Here is a 12,293-nt window from a genome sequence, read left to right as displayed (position 1 = left end):
TGTTAATCGCATAACTCAAAAAGTATTCAACCGAATTGCATGAAATTTGGTGGGATGATTGGTTATTATACGGGACACATTTGATTAGATTTTGGGAAACAGATTTGCTCAAATTCTGACTATTTTTAACTCGATCGTATTTCACTCAAAGTTATGAGCGACTGAAGAAGAAGATGTCCATCCAGGACGTCATCACTATAACGCGATCTCCCGCGATCATTTCAACCTCAAAAAAAATTATAATTGCAGATTTGTCAAGAGATGAGGCATATTAACAAACGAATGAAACAGATTTGCTCAAATTCTGACTATTTTTAACTCGATCGTATTTCACTCAAAGTTATGAGCGACTGAAGAAGAGGATGTCCATCCAGGACGTCATCACTATAACGCGATCTCCCGCAATCATTTCAACCTCAAATGAAATTCAAATTGCAGATTTGTCAATCGGGGAGGCATATTAACAGACGAATGAAACAGATTTGCTCAAATTCTGATTTTTAAAAATCGATCGCATTTCACATAAAGTTTCACATCGCATACACTCCCATGCCAAGTACAGAACAGTAGCTGCGGCGAAGGTATGCGCTCTACCGAGTGCCCGGATTCTAGTTCTTTCTGTTTAGGGGACCAAGTATATTGTTACGGTTTTTAGTACCTTCACTTTGTAAATTTTGGTAAATGTTCCCTTATAAATAATCCCCTGTAAATATCCCCATTTTTGGTAAAGGTTAAAGATCGCACCCTAGTTAGTCCATGTACAACACGTAGAACACCATAGGACCTCTCTGTAGTTATCTCATTATTATGTGTTTTAGTTAAGGATCTGTTCCCAATAGTTGAATCTATGTTGCATTAATCAAATAAGATAGGCCCCTTCAATTATCCCCAATCATCTCTCTCTCTTCAAAGTGCAGTAGCGGCATGGCAGCGTTCGCTACCCTTTGTTTTGGTTTGATTGTTGGCCCCAAGCCACCATTACGCACGCGGTAATCTGGAGGAAAAAAGGGGAGGGTGGGTTTGAGCGCCAGGAACGAGGCGTGGCCTGTCAATGTCTCCTCAAGAGGTGGAGCCAACGGGCCCTCGCCGGCCAACCAGGGCCGAGGTGAGCCGACCGGTAGGCGTGTCCTAGGAACCGGTGGCTGGATACAGAAATGCCAAATAAAAGCGGCTGCGAGGGACTGCTTCACCAGATGAGTCCGAAGGTCCGAAGTACGAGGTACCAGATGAGTTACAGCCGAATCGTAAGGCAGGAGAGTGGGTCCGTTGACGACGACAATACCGCGATATATTCGTATTGTCCGACCGCGTGAAACCGATACGTGCAGCTGCCGCCGGGTTTCGCCGCGAGCCCGGAGCGTGGACTGGAGCGGACTTCGACGCTGTGCATCTGCCCGGACCTTCCTGCCCTGCCATCTGCTTGGACCTTCTCCCCCTTCCAGCCATTCCTTCCTACCACTACCCTCCCGTGTAAGTCTGTTTGTTTGTCCGGGGTTGTAAGTAAGACTGTATAGTTAAGCTTGCCCTGTGTCCTTTTGCTGTGTATATTGCTTTCATTACCTTCGCAAAAGCGGAAGGTTATGTTTTGATCGCTGTGTATTTATTTGTATGTCTGTGTGTGTGTGTGTATGTTATTCGCATAACTCAAAAAGTATTCAACCGAATTGCATGAAATTTGGTGGGATGATTGGTTATTATACGGGACACATTTGATTAGATTTTGGGAGCAATCGGGTCAAAGGTCAAGGTCAAGGTCACGAAAAGGTCAAAATCGTATTTTTGTTGTTCTGTTCCCTACACTCCCATGCCAAGTACAGAACAGTAGCTGCGGCGAAGGTATGCGCTCTACCGAGTGCCCGTTCTAGTTTCCTCTTCTTTTGGGTTTTTGTATATAATTAATAAACCCACTCTTTGTTCTTCCCTAACTCTGGTTTCCTCTCATTCGATCGCCTCCGTCTTTTCTTCCCCATTGAGTACCTGCGGCACGATTTGGCCAACCGCTATAGTCGGGTTTAGTCCTTTTGTTAACGGCCTGAGTCATGGCTCGCTTCGCTCGGCGTGTCCATTACAGCCGCGGCTCGGGCGGGGCTCATTTCCTCGCTTACCGGAAGGCGCTGGTAATTAGGTAATAGGAACAATTGGCCTACTACCCTGTTCAGCGCTGACCGGAAGTGACGTCATAGCTCCAGGACTCGGACGGCCAGTGTGATAGACGAGGGGATTAAACCCCCCCTCGGTAAGGGGAGCGCCGAAACCGAGATCCATAACAATATTAAAGACCTGGTCTCCTACTGTTATTAGACTTCTTATTATTCTTTCCGCCGAATTTTGTGGAAGTTGTAGGGTCGGCACTGTTGCTCCGATCAAGTTGAAACTTTGCAAGAATGTTGGAGCCAATGGGAATTTATGTCCTCTTTTTCTGAATTGTGATTTTGCAATCACCATGGCAACCAGCTTGGATTTAAGCGTAAACTTAAACATCTTCAAAACCGCAAATGCTATCGATTCAATTATTGTCAGGTTATGATCATCTACCCATGGTGCAAAAAAGCTGTTCAAGATGATATCAGTGAAGCGGTTTGGCAGCTACGTTGAGGTAAAAAAAAAATCACCGATTACCATGAAACATTTTTTCTGGCATCTACACATCAATCAGAACTTGAATATGAAATTTTGTTTTGATCAGTCACATGGTCTGGCAATGAAAAACCAAACAAAATTGATGACGTCATAGGTGACGCCATCTTGGAGTACTTCCCCATGTTGATATAACCGAACAAAGCTATTTCTCCGGAACTGCTGCACTGATTAAGTTGAAACTTCACAGGAATGTTGGGGCATAGGAGAGTTAATGCCATGTTTTTCTGAATTTTGATTTTGGTATCACCATGGCAACAAGCTTGAATACAAGCGAAAACTTAAAAAAGCCTTTTTTCGGAAGCCGCAAATGCTATCGATTCAATACTTGTCAGGTTTTGATCATCTACCCATGGTACAAAAGAGTTGTTAAATATGACGTCATTGGTGACGCAGTTTGCCAGCCACGTTGGGGTTAAAATTAATTGTCCGTTTAACGCGAAATATTTTTCATTTTTTTAACACGAAACATTTTTTTGTCATCTGGGCAACAATAGGAACTTGAATATGAGAACCATCCCCTCCCCATCCCTACCTCCCCCCTCCTCTATTCCCCATCACCTCCCCCTTCCTCTATTCCCCATCACCTCCCCCTCTCTCACCTTCCCATCTCAACCCCTCCCTCCTTCTCTTAATATTCCCGTCACAAAGCGACTCCGCATTACCCGGCAACTCCGGGTACCTTTGCTAGTAAGCAATAAAAACAATAAACGGTCAAGTAAACATTCAAAAGTTTGTTTTTTAATTTTTATAAAGCCTGCACATATACCTGGTCGAGCAACTGGTGATAGTTTCCTCGTTATGAGTGAACGCTTAACGATGAGCACCTAACCACCTGACCAATTGCCCAAATGCACTAACTACTTCATAAAACAGGTAATTATGAGGAGCAGAGCAGATAATCATTACGAGTAGTAGGTAATCATTCCGAGTAGTAGGTAATCATTACGAGTAGTAGGTAATCATTACGAGTAGTAGGTAATCATTACGAGTAGTAGGTAATCATTGCGAGGAGCAAGTAATCATTACTGGGAGCAACAACAACACAACATGCATTTTAAGGCCATGTTCCCTGCTAGAGTGGGGGTTAGCCTTGCGGTCCCCATGACAATCTTCTCCATTTTGCCCTATTTTCTGCATCTCTCCTTGTTAACCCCCTTGCCCGCATTTCTTCTTCCACCATCTTTAGCCAAGTCTTTCTCGGTCTTCCCCGTCCTCTACTTCCTTCTACATTAACTTCCATCACTCTTCTCAACCAGTCACTTTCATCCTTCCTCAATACATGACCAAACCATCTCAACCTGTTCCTCTTCACAGCATCAATCACAGGCAATATTCCCATCATCTTTCGCAATTCATCATTTGTCTTCCTCTCTCTCAACGATACTCCGCACATCCATCGAACCATTCGCATTTCCACCCTTTCCAACCTTCGTTGCTGCTCTACGTTCATTACCCATGTCTCGCTCCCATAAATCATAACACTTCTCACACATGCAGCATACACCTTTCCCTTCAGCTTCAGCGACACTCTCCTCCTCATCAGCACGCCACTCAGTTCCCGAAACTTCTTCCATGCACATCTCACTCGAGCAACCGTTGCCGAGTCTGATCCACCTTCTCCATTCAGCATGTCTCCGAGGTAGCAAAATGTTTTCACACCTTCCAGCTTCACGCCGTCTCCAAGATCCAACTCAACATTTCCTCCATCTGCAGCTCCCTCTGTGCACACCTTACATTTGAATGTAGCTGCCACACTGGTTAATGACCCTCTCAGACCACTACATTTTTGATGAACCCACTCAGCACACATTGTACATTGAATGGAGTTCACTCCAACACCCTTCCTGCACACAGCACACGGCCACTTCCCAGTTCTTTCCACCTCACCACATGCTTTACCACTTGCCATCACCTTTGTCTTTCCGATATTCACCTTCAGACCTTTTGTCTCCATACATTCCTTCCACTTGTTCATCTTTTCCTTCAGTCCATCCATACTTTCCGCAATCAACACCAGATCATCTGCATACAACAACTCCCACGGTAAACCCTCCTTTACGGTCTGAGCCAGCACCTCCATCACAGCTACAAATAATAGTGGACTTAGTACCGACCCCTGATGCACTCCCACCTTCACCTCAAACTCACCAATGTTCCCGTCCTTCGTCCTTACAGCTGTGCGTGCTCTTTTGTACATTGCCATCACTACTCTGATCAACCATTCCTCCACTCCTAACTTCCTCAATGCCCATGTCAATACTTTGCGTGGAACCCTATCGAATGCTTTCTCCAGATCAACAAACCCAAAAAACAACTTCTTCCTCTTATCCATGTACTTCTCCTGCAACTGCCTCACAATGAAAAGCGCATCTGTCGTTCCTCTTCCTGGCATAAATCCAAACTGCATTTCGTCGATCTTCACTTTCTTCCTTATCCTCCTCTCCAACACCCTTTCCAATACCTTCATTCCATGCTCCAATAACTTTATCGCTCGGTACGAGCCACACTCCAGAGGGTCACCTTTCCCCTTGTATAGAGGGACTGGGAGCATGTAACCATAACGGGAAACGTAATAATTATGGGGAGCAGTTATTAGGGTACCAAAGCCTTACCAGGCTGGTATCCTATTGATTATGTTGTTTATTTTTATTTATTTTCCGCCATTTTTGGAAGTTTGTTTGTTCTCAGATTCATTCTATATTTTATCTGCAACCACTTGAGCGATTGATGCAAATTTTTCACCATAGGAGTGACCAGTCCTGTAGAATTTTTAAAATAATTATGACATCATAGGTCACGAGGTACGGGCGCCATCTTGGAAAAACTGAAAAACGTTGCACCTCTATCTTCGGAACCACTCCATGGAAAAAATTGAAACTTGGCACCTTGTCAAGAACACCCCATGGGGAATATGTGTTGTTAACAATGACGTCATTGGTGCCTTAATTATAACGTCATAATTTGACAAGTACAACGCTTAGTCCTATCAGTTTGAAATGAATCGAGCGTGATCTACACAACAATTCTTGGGGGAAATGTCAGGGGCATAGAAAAGCCCCCTTTATACGTATGCACCATGTGGCAAAGTATAGAAAAGAAGGGACATTCCATTGCTTGTAGAAAATGCCAAACAATAGAAAAGAAGGGACAATTTAAAAAAATCTCATGTGCATGCTGGACTACACTTGTATTCTTAGGAGGAACCAAGTAATGCTCTAGAAAAGTTCATATAAAGGGGCGCCCTACATATATCGGTTAAAACCCATCCGTACGTAAAGTTTTCTGTGTACCTTGAAAACGAAAACTCATAAGATAAGGTGCATGTGTGTGAAATCGAATTTGTTTTAAAAAATCAATAAAGTTAGTATGTACTATGTACCAACCAATTGCAGACATGTTGGGTGTGATTTATTCTTTTGGACAAGCGTTGGACAAGTGCGATGTGTGTACACATTATAGGCAACAATTGGATTAGATGAAAGAATTGTACATATGTGCAGTGCAGCCTATTTTACCAGTCCCTATTGTACCATAATTGCACATTCCATAAACTTGCAAGTGTTGACATTGCAGACATATTTGACAAACGTGATATGTACATGATGACTACTGATGATAATTAAAGATGATGGATGAATTGTACATGTAAAGGGTGTTTCCCTAAAGAATGCGTTTTTTCCCGACCGGATGATTCGTTTCGGAAAAAAAAGGCATTCTTTAGGGAAACACCCTTTACAACTACTTCTGCAATAGAATAGAAAACTCATATTATGTTTGGCATTTAATTTTTTTACAGAAAAATGAAGGACCACGAAGAGGTCCCTTTGAAACCAAGAGACTAACTGTATTGAAAATACATTTACTTCTTCATGTATCTGTATGAATCAAACTGGCACTCCTTTATATGAACTTTTCTGGAGCATTACTTGGTTCCTCCTAAGAACACAAGGGTAGTCCAGCATGCACACGAGATTTTTTTTTTAATGTCCCTTCTTTTATATACTTTGCCACATGGCACATACCATATAAGGGGGCCTTTTCTACGCCCCTGGCATTTCCCCCAATAATATTGCAATAAGGCAGCCACTTTAACTAAGAGTGGGCGATACGGGGGCCAAAAATACTTTTATTGTTATTCTTCTTAGGTGACAGTTTTTTTGTATTCCATTTGACCTATCTCAACATGAAATGACAAAATTTTCGGCCTGGGGTCCAATAAAAAAGTGTACAGGGCAAAAATTGTAGTGTCAAAAATAGACAATGTGAAATAAAAATAGACAATATAACTTATGTCTTAATAAAAATATGATTACTCAACATCGAAAACATCAAAAATATGTCTTAACTCAAAACATACAGCAAAAATATGTCTTAACTCAACATCTGAAGGTTTGACACTACTTCTAATTGCATAAATAGATTGCCTGACCCCATAAACATAGGGTTAGACACCACAACCAAGTAAAAATACCCAGAAATGACAAAGTTATGGCTAGAAATGTGATTTTTCAAGGAAAACGGCGGCCATTTTGGATTTTTGCCCTGCACACTATTTTCTTGGACCCCAGGCCGAAAATTTTGTCATTTCATGTTGAGATAGGTCAAATGAAATACAAAAAAACTGTCACCTAAGCAAAATAAAACAAGTACAAAAAGTTTTAATTAAAACAAAAGCCGAGTCGATGTTACACAATGCCTAGATGCAGCTGTGCCTATAACGTCGATGTTATAGGCACAGGACATTCCTATTGATTCGATTACTTGATGTTATTTTTGTGCAAAGTGAAAATATATCTCGGCAATTTCCCGTGTGTGGCGACGAATTTTTAATATATCTCGGCATTTTCCCGTCTGTTATTTCAGGCGGTGTATGATTGACCATGCCGCGATAAATAAATAAAAATCTCGGCAATTTCCCGTGTGTGGCGACACGTGAACGAAGCTATGCTCCTCTCTCCACATTATTGTGACGACGTATAAATTAAATATTTCATCGTGACGATTGTCATCAAATGGACGAATTTTTAATATATCTTGGCATTTTCCAGTCTGTTATTTCAGGCGGTGTATGACTGACCATGCCGTGATTGTAAAAAAATATATCTCGGCAATTTCTCGTGTGCAGCGACACTGAACGAAGCTATGCTCCTCTCTCCACATTATTGTGACGACGTATAAATGAAATATTTCATCGTGACGATTGTCATCAAATGGACGAATTTTTAATATATCTCGGCATTTTCCCATCTGTTATTTCGGGCGGTGTATGACTGACCATGCCGCGATTAAAAAAAAAAAAATCTCAATGGACTTGAAGTTACAGGCCTTTGAGAATTCATTTCGTTCTATAAAGGGCAACTTTCATCGGATTTTCTTCACGTTTTTTTTCAACCGAGTCTAAAACTATGTTAGCGACTGTGAAAAATGAAATGATATATCGAATTTGATTTGAAAGAAAACTGTGTGAGAGAGCAAGACATCACGGGCCTACAAAACAGGCCTCAAAGCTATGCGAGTTAATAAAATGGTGGATATTTGTTTATATGAAGCCTCTCCCACAATGGGTGGAGCTATGGTTCCCAGAATGGGTGGAGCTTTGAGGTTTTGTCTTCTCTGCAAGAACAACAACAACAAGAAGAAGAAGAACAAGAAGAACAACAACAACAACAGCAGAGGGCACTCCATGAGCAGCGTCTGCGACGCGGCTAAAAATGACCCATTTATAGCCCACTCTTACTATAACCGTCAAGACAACGCCAGGTACGGTATTCAAAATCAAAAATTGTGGTGCTGTGCACACACGACTCGATTGCCAAAAAGGTAGGCCACAACGCGTGGATACAAACGAAAGCACTTTATTACAAGATCGCACATCAGCAATGGGCGGGCTCGACCTTCGAGCCCGCATATATGTCCCGAGGCCACGCCTTGCCCCCGGGCGTGGCCGATCGGCCGAAAGGCGGGGCATGTATCTCAGTTCCACGCCCGGACGCTCGCGCCACCCACTGGTGCGCGGAATTATTGATCATTGTGCCCGACACACGCGCCCCCCCAGAATTCCCGCGCACCTGAAGGGTGAGCTTGCGGGGAAGCCGGATGACCCGGCCGAAACGCGCTCTGGTGATGAGTGCAGGGCTGGGGGGTAGCGGGACGGCGGGGCTGGGGGGTGCCGGGGGTCTGACCGCCGGAGGGCGGCCTCGACGCGGAAGCAGAGCTGCTTGCGGGGGGTGGTCCAGATCGAGGTGGGCCGGCTTGAGGCGGTCCACAGAGATACGATCCGGGGCACCGCCGATGTACACGGTAAAATGTTTGTCCCCGGTCTCCAGCACGCGGAAGGGCCCGTCGTATGGGCGCTGCAGCGGTGCCCGGTGGGCGTCGTGCCGGACGAAAACGTACTCCGCCGTGCGAAGCTCCGGGGCGACGTGGGAGGACGGGCAACCGTGGTGTGCCGTCGGCACCGGGGCGAACCTCCTGGCGGTCCCCTGCAGGGTGGAGCGCTGTTGCGCTGCGGAGCGCTGTTGCGCCGCTCCAAGGAGCCGTGGAGTCGGGCATAAATTCTCCCGGCACCCGCAGCGGTTGTCCGAAGACCAGCTCCGCCGAGGACGCGCGCAGGTCGTCCTTGGGCGCCGTCCTGAGGCCCAGCAGGACCCAGGGGAGCCTGTCGGCCCAGCTGCCGCCGCGGAGGCTGGCCCGGAGCGCGGCCTTCATGGAGCGATGAAAGCGCTCGCACAGGCCGTTGGCCTGGGGGTGGTAGGCTGTGGTGCGGTGCAGTTTGACGCCGAACCCTTGCGCCCCCGCTCCCCAGAGCTCCGAGGTGAACTGGGGGCCGCGGTCGGACGAGATGTCCGAGGGGGCACTGAACCGGGCAACCCACGTGGCGATGAAGGCTTGCGCGACGTCAGCCGCAGCCGTCGCCGCCAATGGCACGGCCTCCGGCCACCGGGTGGTATGGTCCACCATGGTGAGGACGTGGGTGAAACCCCGCGAGGGGGGCAGAGGTCCCACCAAGTCGACGTGGACGTGGTCAAACCGATGCTCGGGCACCGTAAACGGGGCCAACGGGGCCTGGGTATGGCGGTGGACCTTTGCGCGCTGGCACGCGAAGCACGTCCTGGCCCAGTCCCGGACGTTCTTTCTGAGGCCATGCCAGACGAACTTCGCCGCGCCGAGCTTCTGGGAGGCCTTCGTGCCTGGGTGGGACAGGCCATGGATGGCGTCGAAAACCGGGTGCTGCCAGCCAGCGGGCACGATGGGGCGAGGCCGGCTGAGGGAGACGTCGCACAAGAGGGCCGTGCCCGCGACGTCGAACGGCACCTCGGTGACGCGGAGGCCCGTGATGGCGGTCCGCAAGGCCTGGACGTCGGGGTCGGCGGTCTGGTCCTCCGCCATCCGGGCATAGTCGATCCCGAGGTGGACCGCGTGTGCAACGGACCAGGAAAGGCAATCCGCCACCGGGTTGTCTTTACCCGCGACGTGACGGATGTCCGTCGTGTACTCGGACACGGCAGAGAGGTGACGTTTCTGCCGGACCGACCAAGGCTTGGCGACCTTGGCCATCGCGAACACAAGGGGCTTGTGATCGACGAAAGCCGTGAACGGGCGGCCCTCGAGCAGATGGCGGAAGTGTCGGATCGCCAGGTGGAGCCCGAGCAGCTCGCGGTCGAAGGTGCTGTAGCGGCGTTCGTGCGGGCGAAGCTGCCGGCTAAAAAACGCCAGCGGCTGCCAAGCACCACGCACCCACTGCTCGTGCACCGCGCCCACCGCGTAGTCTGATGCGTCGGTGGTGAGGGCGATTGGTGCATCGGGCGCCGGGTGCGCCAGCATGATGGCGTTGGCCAAGGCCAGCTTTGCGCCCGCAAACGCCACGGCCATCGGCTCCGTCCAGGCGATGTCACCTTTGCCCGGCTTCCCCCGGAGGGCCCTGTGCAGGGGGCGCAGGAGCTGGGCGACGCGGGGCACGAAGCGGTGGTAAAAATTCACCATGCCCAGGAATTCCTGGAGCCGCTTGATAGTGCGGGGGCGCGGGAAACTCCTGACGGCCTCCACCTTGGCCGGTAAAGGGATGGCCCCGTGCCTGGTGATGCGGTGCCCTAAGAAGTCGATGGCGGTGACGCCGAAACGACACTTCGCGGGGTTGATGATCAGGCCATGCTGGCCCAGGCGTTCGAAAAGCGTGCGGAGGTGGAGCAGGTGCTCCTCCCGGGACGTGCTCGCGACTAGGATGTCGTCCAGGTAGACGTAGATGAAAGGTAAGTCGCGCAAGACGCTGTCCATGAGCCGGTGGAACGCCTGGGCCGCATTCTTCAACCCAAAAGGCATCCGCAGGAACTCAAAGAGGCCGAAAGGGGTGATGACGGCCGTCTTTGGGACATCGTCCGGTTGTACAGGGACCTGGTGGTAGCCCCGGATGAGGTCCACCTTGGAGAAAACGGTCGTGTTTGCCAACCGGGCGGAAAAGTCTTGAATATGCGGGACCGGGTAGCGGTCGGGGGTGGTGGCATCGTTGAGCCGGCGGTAGTCACCGCACGGCCGCCACCGCACGGCCGCCACCCGCCGCCAGGCTTGGGCACTATGTGCAGAGGAGAGGCCCATGCGCTGTTGGAGCACCGTACGATGCCCAGCCGTTCCAGCATGGTGAACTCCGTTTTCGCCACGGCGAGCTTCGTGGGGTCGAGGCGGCGCGCCCGGGCGTAGACCGGTGGGCCGACGGTAGGGATATGGTGCTCCACCCCGTGTTTGATGGCCACCGCTGAAAAGGTGGGCCGCGTGAGTGCCGGGAAACTGGCGAGGAGGCGGGTAAACTCATCCGCTGCCGGAAGCGTACAGACTAACCTCGCCGGGACGGAACCACTCAGCAAGCCGCTCGGTGAGCCGCTCAGCGAGCCGCTCAGCGAACAAGTGAGCAAGCTGAAGGTTTCGGCCTGGACGAGACGTCGACGCTTAACGTCCACCAACAGCCCATGCGCACAAAAGAAGTTCGCACCGAGCAGGGCCATTGGCACGCTGGTGGTGACGAACGACCATTGGAAGCGCTGTCCTCCGAACCGCAGTGAGAGGCAACGCTTCCCGAATGTGCGGATGGGTGTTCCGTTGGCGGAAAGCAAAGCGGGGCACCGGCCCGCGGCTTGCTTGTCGGACGCGGAGGCAGGGAGGACGCTTACCTGCGCTCCCGTGTCGCACAGAAAACGACTACCAGACGAGGTGTCCGTGATGAACAGGAGGCTGCCGGAATGGCCGATGCTCATGGCCGCAAGTGAGCGCTGGCCCGGTCGTTTCCCGACCCGTCAAAAGAACACGGAGGGCGGCACGTTCTAGCCTTGCGGCCGAACCTGGCGTGATAGTAGCACCAGGTTTGCGGCGGCGGTGGCGGCCGCGTTGGCCGTGCCGGCGGCGGTGGTGGTGGCGGCGGCGGTAGTGGGCGGGGCATAGCAGCGGCCACGAGGGAAGCCGGGGGCGCTGTAGCCTCAGCACTTGGATCCACTACGGCAGCACCATAAACCGACCGCATGTCGCAGGCCGCGAAAAATTTGTCGGCTTCTCCGGCCAGGGCGCGGGGTTCCGTTGTTTTTGAACCGCCCAGCGCGAGGCGCACCTGTACAGGTAGCTGGCGGAGGAAAAGTGCTCGGAAGAGGACATCCGGGCGCTGGTCTCCG

General features: G+C 49.7%; 1 protein-coding gene across 3 annotated transcripts in view; it reads right to left on the bottom strand.

The window, feature by feature from the left end:
* The window catches only part of ASPA (aspartoacylase), a 66,028-nt gene that overhangs the window by 52,642 nt on the left and 1,093 nt on the right, over nt 1-12,293 (bottom strand). The gene's annotated exons all lie outside the window — the stretch shown is intronic.

The sequence above is a fragment of the Myxine glutinosa genome, chromosome 6 (genome assembly GCF_964187855.1).
Source record: "Myxine glutinosa chromosome 6, kmMyxGlut1.1, whole genome shotgun sequence".
Taxonomy (NCBI): Eukaryota; Metazoa; Chordata; class Myxini; order Myxiniformes; family Myxinidae; genus Myxine; species Myxine glutinosa.
Note: the sequence above shows the minus strand (reverse complement) of the source record. Positions and strands in the feature narration are given on the sequence as shown.